Raw genomic sequence first — 7429 nt, forward strand, 5'->3', positions numbered from 1 at the left:
TCACCACAGATAGCTTTTATTTGGACAACAGCCACTGCAGCAATGAAACTCCACAGTACTTGCCAAATCTTGTAAGTCTCCAGTTCAGCTGAGAGCTATGCCACTGAGCCTACATCTGCATTCTCCAGCTCCAAAGGGTTGACCTCCTGACAAAGGAGAGAGAAGTGTTTTGGGGGCACAGGGTTTCAGAACCAGAACAAATCTGCCCAGACATTCCCTGAGAATTCACCTCTCACCTCCTATTGGCAATGGGACCCAAGGCTAAGTTCTGCTAATAAAAAGTGGGGCATTGCCTACAGTTTGCAGAGGGGCTTATTGGAGATTGCTATATTTTTAATTATCTTTCATTCATTACACAATAGTTATTGAGCACCCACTATGTGTTAGTTCTAAACATTGAGTATAATATTTTCTCAAAGAGAGAAAAATCCTTGCCCTCAATAACAGTGACTGAATGCTTATTACATGTAAGGCACTTGTCTAAAAACTGCACATGTAGTACAGGTAGATATATTTGAAACTCATGGCAGCATTATGAGGTAGGTACTAGCATGGTCTCACTTCATAAAGAAGAAACTGAGGGACAGGAATGTTTAATCATTTAACAAGGACATTACACATGCACACATCTACAGAGCCAACTATACTCATGGTCACAATAACTAGAATGTGTATGGTTAGAGCCCTAAAGTTTTCTTTTAATCCTTTGACATATACATATGTCAATCATTTTCTATCATTGCAAACTGGCTAAGAGAGCCATTTTGTAGACTGTGAAGTCGTGATGGAATTGAAGTGATTGCCCAAAAGCCACAGCGAGGTATGACCTGGCTCTTAGTCCAGCACTTTTCCATTTGACGGATTGGGCCAAGAGATCCTGCAGGTGACTTTCAGCTTTAGAGCCCTAGGGATCAGTTTCGGTGTGTCTTCTCTTCCACCCTGCCCCATGTCCCATCATTAGGAGTCTTGCCACTATGCCCAGGTGACTTCCAGCAAAAATTAAATGTCTGCTCAATTAATGCAAAGTAGACATAAAACCCTACCAACCGGAGGTGAAGACTCCAAAAACCAGCCTCCTGGCTTCAAGGCCACCCTTAAATTCACTTTACCCTTCAGTACAGAACTGCCTCACCCAAGTTACCAAATCAGATGTATGAACAGCTGGGGGTACAAAAAAAGTAAAAGACCTGTTCAGCTCTTTGGAACCAACAGGCAAATATACAATATCTCACAATACAATGTGCTGAATGCCAGACTGAATTATGAGCAAGAGAAAGAAACACTAGCTCTGATGGGACCAAGGATGGGCTCATAACACTATTTTTTTTTTACTTTTATTTTTGAGACAGAGTCTCGCTCTATCGCCCAGGCTGGAGTGCAGTGGCCTGATCTCGGCTCAGGGCAACTTCCACCTCCCGGATTCAAGCGATTCTCCTGCCTCAGCCTCTCAAGTAGCTGGAACTACAGGCGCCTGCCACCATGCCTGGCTAATTTTTGTATTTTTAGTAGAAATGGGGTCTCACCATGTTGGCCGGACTGGTCTCAAACTCCTGACCTTGTGATCTGCCCGCCTCAGCCTCCCAAAGTGCTGGGATTACAGGCATGAGCCACCTTGCCCGGCCTCATAACACTATTAATACTACCAAATACTTGTTTGAGCTGTGTAATCTTCAGCAAGTTACTTAACCTCTTGATGCCTCAATTTCTTAACTGTAAAATGAGGACAAAAGTCCTATTTTCCTTGGAAGTGTATTGAGAGGATTAAATATTAATATACAGAAAGTACTTAGAGCAGCGCCTGACACATCCTGAGAGTCATTTGAGAGTTATTGTTATTGAATGTTCACTGTGCACTAAGTCCCGTTCTAAGTGTTCATGAACCATCTACATGATAAGGACTCTTACCAACCCAATTTTATAAGTAAGGAAACAGAAGCACCAAGAAATTGAGTGATGAGGTTAGGTAGTTTTTAGGTGCTGGGGGTTGGATTTGTACCCAAGCAGTTGGACTTCTGAGCATGTGCTCTTAACCTAATATGATTCTGCCTCAAAGTCCTGCCATGCTGACCCAGCAACAGAATAACAGGTGACTTACGACCGCTTATTCCAGAAGACGTAACACTGGAGCTGGGCTTTGAAAACAGCAGCTATTTATAAGAAACTGGGCATGGAGAAGCATTGCTGATATCAATGAGTTTTCTGGCAGGATTCAGGGGCGTGGGTTTGGTTGTTAGAATCCCTAGTCTACCATGTGCTAGCAGCAAAACCTAGAATGAGTTTCTGAATGTCGACACCTCAGTTTCCTCACATGTAAAATGGAAATGACCATTCCTACCTTGAAAGGCTGTTGTACGGTTGAAATGAACTCACAAAAGTAAGAACTTAGGATGGTATCTGGCCCCTCAGTGGGTCATAAGTGGAGGCTATTTCTTCTTCACTTTGTCTTCAGCTGCTTCAGATCCCTCTTCCTTCACTCCTTCTTCCTCCTGCCCCAAATTACTACCTACCCCCATTCTCTCTATAGGACATTGGTGGTTAGTTTCACTTTGTCTGGCATAATTTGCCCAGAAAATAATCTCTTAGTTTTCTTCTTCCCTTCTGAGACCTCTTTCACCATTGCCGTTTCAGGTTCCCCTTCCTGCATCCATCCCTAAACATTGCTATGCATCCCACCATTGGCCATCTCCCCTCACTCACTCTACATGTGCTTCTGAGAAATCCGTGCATCTATATTCTGACAACTCCCAGATCTATACATCCCGAGCAGATCACTCTCCTGGGCTCCTGACCCACGCTTCCATCTACCACCTCCACTTGCATGTCCCAATCATACTTGTCCAAATTGGAGCCATCCTTCTCATCCCCAAACCTGCTCTTCCTTTTGGTATCCCAATGTCAGCAATTGGTGTCATCAATTGCCCCGTTGCCCAAGCTAGAAACTGGGAGTTGCCCTAGAATCCTCTTTGCATTCCACCCCCACATGTGATTAGTCACATAAGATTAGTCTTATTGATTCCACTTTTTCTGAGGTCTTTCTTTCTGCCCCTGCCTCATTCAAGCTCTTGCCATGGCTTTTATAGTTTTAAGATGGCTTCATAACACAGCTACCTCTCTCCAGCTTTTGCTTTCCTCTAATCCATCCTCTCCATCAGGGGTTGGTAACTTTATCTGTAAGGAGCCAGATGGCAATTATTTTAGGCTTTGCAGCCACAGGGACTCTGTTGCAACTCTGCCGTTGTAGAGCAAAAGCAGCCATAGACATAAAAATCAATGTGTGACTGTGTTCTAATCATATTTTATTTACAAAAACAAGAGCAGAATGGATTTGGCCCATAAGCCATAGTTTGCCAAGCTCTGTTTGACATTGTTGCCAAAGTGGTTTTTCTAACATGACTAAGGGCCCATTTGATTTTCCTGTTTAAAATTTTTCAACAATCTCTCAATGTTGGCAAAATAAATACCAAAAGGCTTAATAAGCTTTCACAACCTCCGATCAGGTCTCTCCTTCTTCTGTCTATTCATCACATGCTCCCCACATTTCAATCTTTCTCAACTGCAATAGACCCTAGAATCTATTGTGATTTTTTTTTCTCAGCTCTATGCTCTCTACACATGCTGATCCTTTTGTCTGAAAATGTTCTTTATACTCTTTATTCAATTACCAAACTGGCATTCATCCCTCCAGATTCAAGTTAAGTCTCTTTTGCTATTTTAAGCCTCCCATCCCACAACCAGGGAGAAATAAGTACTTCGAGTGGTATATATTTCTCTAACAAATTGGGAGGACTCTGATGAAATCATATTATGCCACCCATGTCACTTTGTTGATAGCTAAAGGAACTCTCACTTTACATAGCAGGAAACTGAGGTATAGGGAAATCATGTTAAAAACTCAAGGTCACCTTGCAAACGAGGAGCTATACTGGAGTCAAAGTCAGGAACACATGGATCTTGAATCCAAAACTTCTCCCTACTCCACACTGGAAGTCAGAAAGACATTTGTCTGATGTCTACCCAATGCACAGCACGGAAATAATATTACTAGTTTTTCTCCACATCCATGTGAGCTTTCAACAATAGAACAAGGAAAAATCAGCTCTGTATAGATTCTCCAGGAGAAACTGTGTGCTCTTTCTCTTTTCTCTTATTTCCAAATCTTCTGGGCAAGCTGGTGAATGCAGCCTGCAGGACCTAAGTGTTGCTGTTGCCCCAACACTGTGAAGAGACTTCTTGGAGGTCCCTAACTAGGTGGATGGGTCTTCTTCCATGATTGGTTTACTTTTCTGGTTCCTTCAGTGAGCATCCTTCACAAAGCAAGTCATTCTGCAGACAAATGAGTTTTCCTGCCTTATCAGTTGTGCTCACAACACAATGAACAATTCGGCTCCTGGTCTCCATGGTGATCATGTTTCATTGTCAAATACTCTGTAGTACAGGGGTGAACATTGCATGTTGCAGTTAGGTTGATATGAAAAGACTGAAAAGGAAACCACAAAACTTGAGGTTCTTAATCTTTTCTGAAGAAATAATCCAGAATTGCCTTGATTCCCATTCAGCAATGGGCTAAATGTTCTTTAAGACATCCTCCAGGTTTGATGGGTTCACAGGAAGAAAGACAATATCTCGTCTTCAGGCACTTGGCTCTTAAACTGAAGCCTTCAAGTTCTCAATTGAGAACTGACCTTGGCTTCTTGGCTTGTCGTTTCTACAGAATTCTTGGCTAGGGAGCTCTACAGAATTCTAGGACTCCCTTGAGACCTTTAGAAGTCCTGCAAACAATGAAGTGTTCTCTACTGATTGTTGAAAGTTTATACTATGTCCTCTTGATTTCTTTGTTGGATTCCAGATAAGATTTTTGTTTAAAAAAATAGTTCTACTGCTTCTTAGAAAAAATTAAAAACAAAACCACTGCATTCAACTAGGCATGTTAAATTAATGGATCTGGAACATGCCTAGAGATCAAGTTGGACTAGATCTGTAGATTACTTGTACTAGTTTTGTCAAGAAATAATTTCAAATACAAAAATTAGCCAGGCGTGGTGGCAGGCACCTGTAATCTCAGCTACTCGGGAGGCTGAAGCAGGGAATATTGCTTGAACCTTGGAGGCTGCAGTTGCAGTGAGCCGAGATTACACTTCAGCCTGGGCAACAGAGCAAGACTCCATCTCAAGTAATAATAATTTCAGAAGCAAATAAAAACCTGGAACTGCTTGCAAGATAATTGAGCAACAAGCCTATGTTCAACTTTCAACACTACCCAGCGGGTACCACATGCCAGGAGCCTAATCACCTTTCCCCTGGTCTTCTCTTTGGCTGCCATCATCTTGGGCTCACTTATCCTGGCACTGTACTCCACCCTGCCCATTGCATCTCCACTTTCTCCTCACTAGTGTCTTTCTGTTTGAGAGCTGACATTTGCCTTTGATCTTGATGCTCAGCCTCATCCTCCCAGAGACATGGCCTTGACTTGCCTTAAAGACAATGTGGGCTTTCTTATATCAGACGCATCTTGCATCTCTCCACCTCGGGCTGCCTTAGAGGTGGCATGGATTCCAGGTCTACTCAGCGCCTGAAATTTTGTTCTGCAAATTAGGACTGCACAGGTCCCATTTAGCATAACAGCCCGTGAGGAATACAGTCATGTGTCAATAACAACATCTCAGTCAACAAGAGACCAAATGTACAATGGTGATTCCATTAAGATTATAATGGAGCTGAAAATTTCCTACCACCTAGTAACACTGTGGCTGTTATAACATCTTAGTACAGTGCATTACTCAGGTGTTTATGGTGATGCTGGTGTAAACAAACCTACTGTGCTGCCAGTGGCATAAAAGGATAGCACATGCAATTATGTACTTGACATAATACCTGACAATAATAAATGACTGTGTTACCAGTATATACAATACTATGCTTTTTATGATTATTTTAGAGCGTACTCCATCTTATTACAAAACTTAACTATAAAACAGCCTCAGGTAGATCCTTCAGAAGGCATTCCAGAAAAAGCCATTGTTGTCACAGGAGATGACAGTACCATGCATGATACATGATACTGCCCTGGAAGACCTTCCAGTGGGACAAGATGGGGAGGTGAAAGACAGTGACAGCGATGATCCTGACCCTATGTAGGCCTAGACTAATGTGTGTATTTGTGTCTAAACTTTTTTAAAAATTAGAAGTGCATAAAGTAAAAATATTACAGTAAACTAAAGTTAATTTATTATTGAGAAAAAATATTTTTAAATAAATCTAGTATAAAAGTAAGGATAAGGTCTTAGATATGTTTGTATACATCACTCATTTCCCAATACCTATATGACCTTCCTGGAATTAGCACAGCTTAATATATATTTTGATATATACTTTATGTTCAAAGAGTGATTGATAAAGCAATAAACATGAGGATGAATGATAGATATACAAACTCATGCAGGGACCGGGCATGGTGGCTCACGCCTATAATCCCAGCACTTTGGGAGGCCAAGACACCCGAGGTCAAAAGTTGAAGACCAGCCTGGCCAACATGGCGAAACTCCATCTCTACTAAAAACACAAAAATTAGCCATGTGGTGGCAGGTGCTACTTGGAAGGCTGAGGCAGAAGAATTGCTTGAACTGGGGAGGCAGAGATTGCAGTGAGCCGAGATGGCGCCACTGCACTCCAGCCTGGGTGACAGAGTGAGACTCCAACTCAAAAAAAAAAAAAAAAACTCATGCAGGCACAAAGAAGAGAGCATTTATTCTTAGTATGATATCAGAAAAGGCTACATGGAATAGATGGAATAGGAATTGAGCCTTGAGAAATTATTAGACATGTACCTAACAAAGGAAAGAGAGGAACACATTCCAAGAGAGGGCATAATGTGAGCAAATTAATGATGGGTAAAAAATTGGAGGCCAGGAAACCTTTCTGGAACAGCTGCCCTTGTCCTTCTCCAAGGGACTGAAGGAGAAGATCTGGACTAAGAATCAGTGTGGCGTTAGAAGAGGGAGAAATTCACAGATCTTTGGGAAATGACTCCATGACTCCATGGGGCTCTACTTCTACTGGAGAAAAAGCTCAGACACCAAGAGAAAGGAACTTATTAAAAATGTGGAATAAAAGAAGTGGAATTGGCCAAGGGCAGTGGCTCACACCTGTAATCCCAGCGCTTTGGGAGGTCAAGGCAGGCAGATCACAAGGTCAGGAGATCAAGACCAACCTGGCCAACATGGTAAAACCCCATCTCTACTAAAAATACATAAATTAACTGGGCATGGTGGTGTGTGCCTGCAATTCCAGCTACTCAGGAGGCTGAGGCAGGAGGTTGCAGTGAACGCTTGAACCCAGGAGGCAGAGATTGCAGTGAGCCAAGATCGCACCACTGGACTCCAGCCTGATGACAGAGCAAGACTCCGTCTCAAAAAAAAAAAAAAAAAAGAAA

Source organism: Aotus nancymaae, unplaced genomic scaffold (assembly GCF_030222135.1).
Source record: "Aotus nancymaae isolate 86718 unplaced genomic scaffold, 86718_ANA_hifiasm-v0.15.2.pri h1tg000003l, whole genome shotgun sequence".
NCBI lineage: Eukaryota > Metazoa > Chordata > Mammalia > Primates > Aotidae > Aotus > Aotus nancymaae.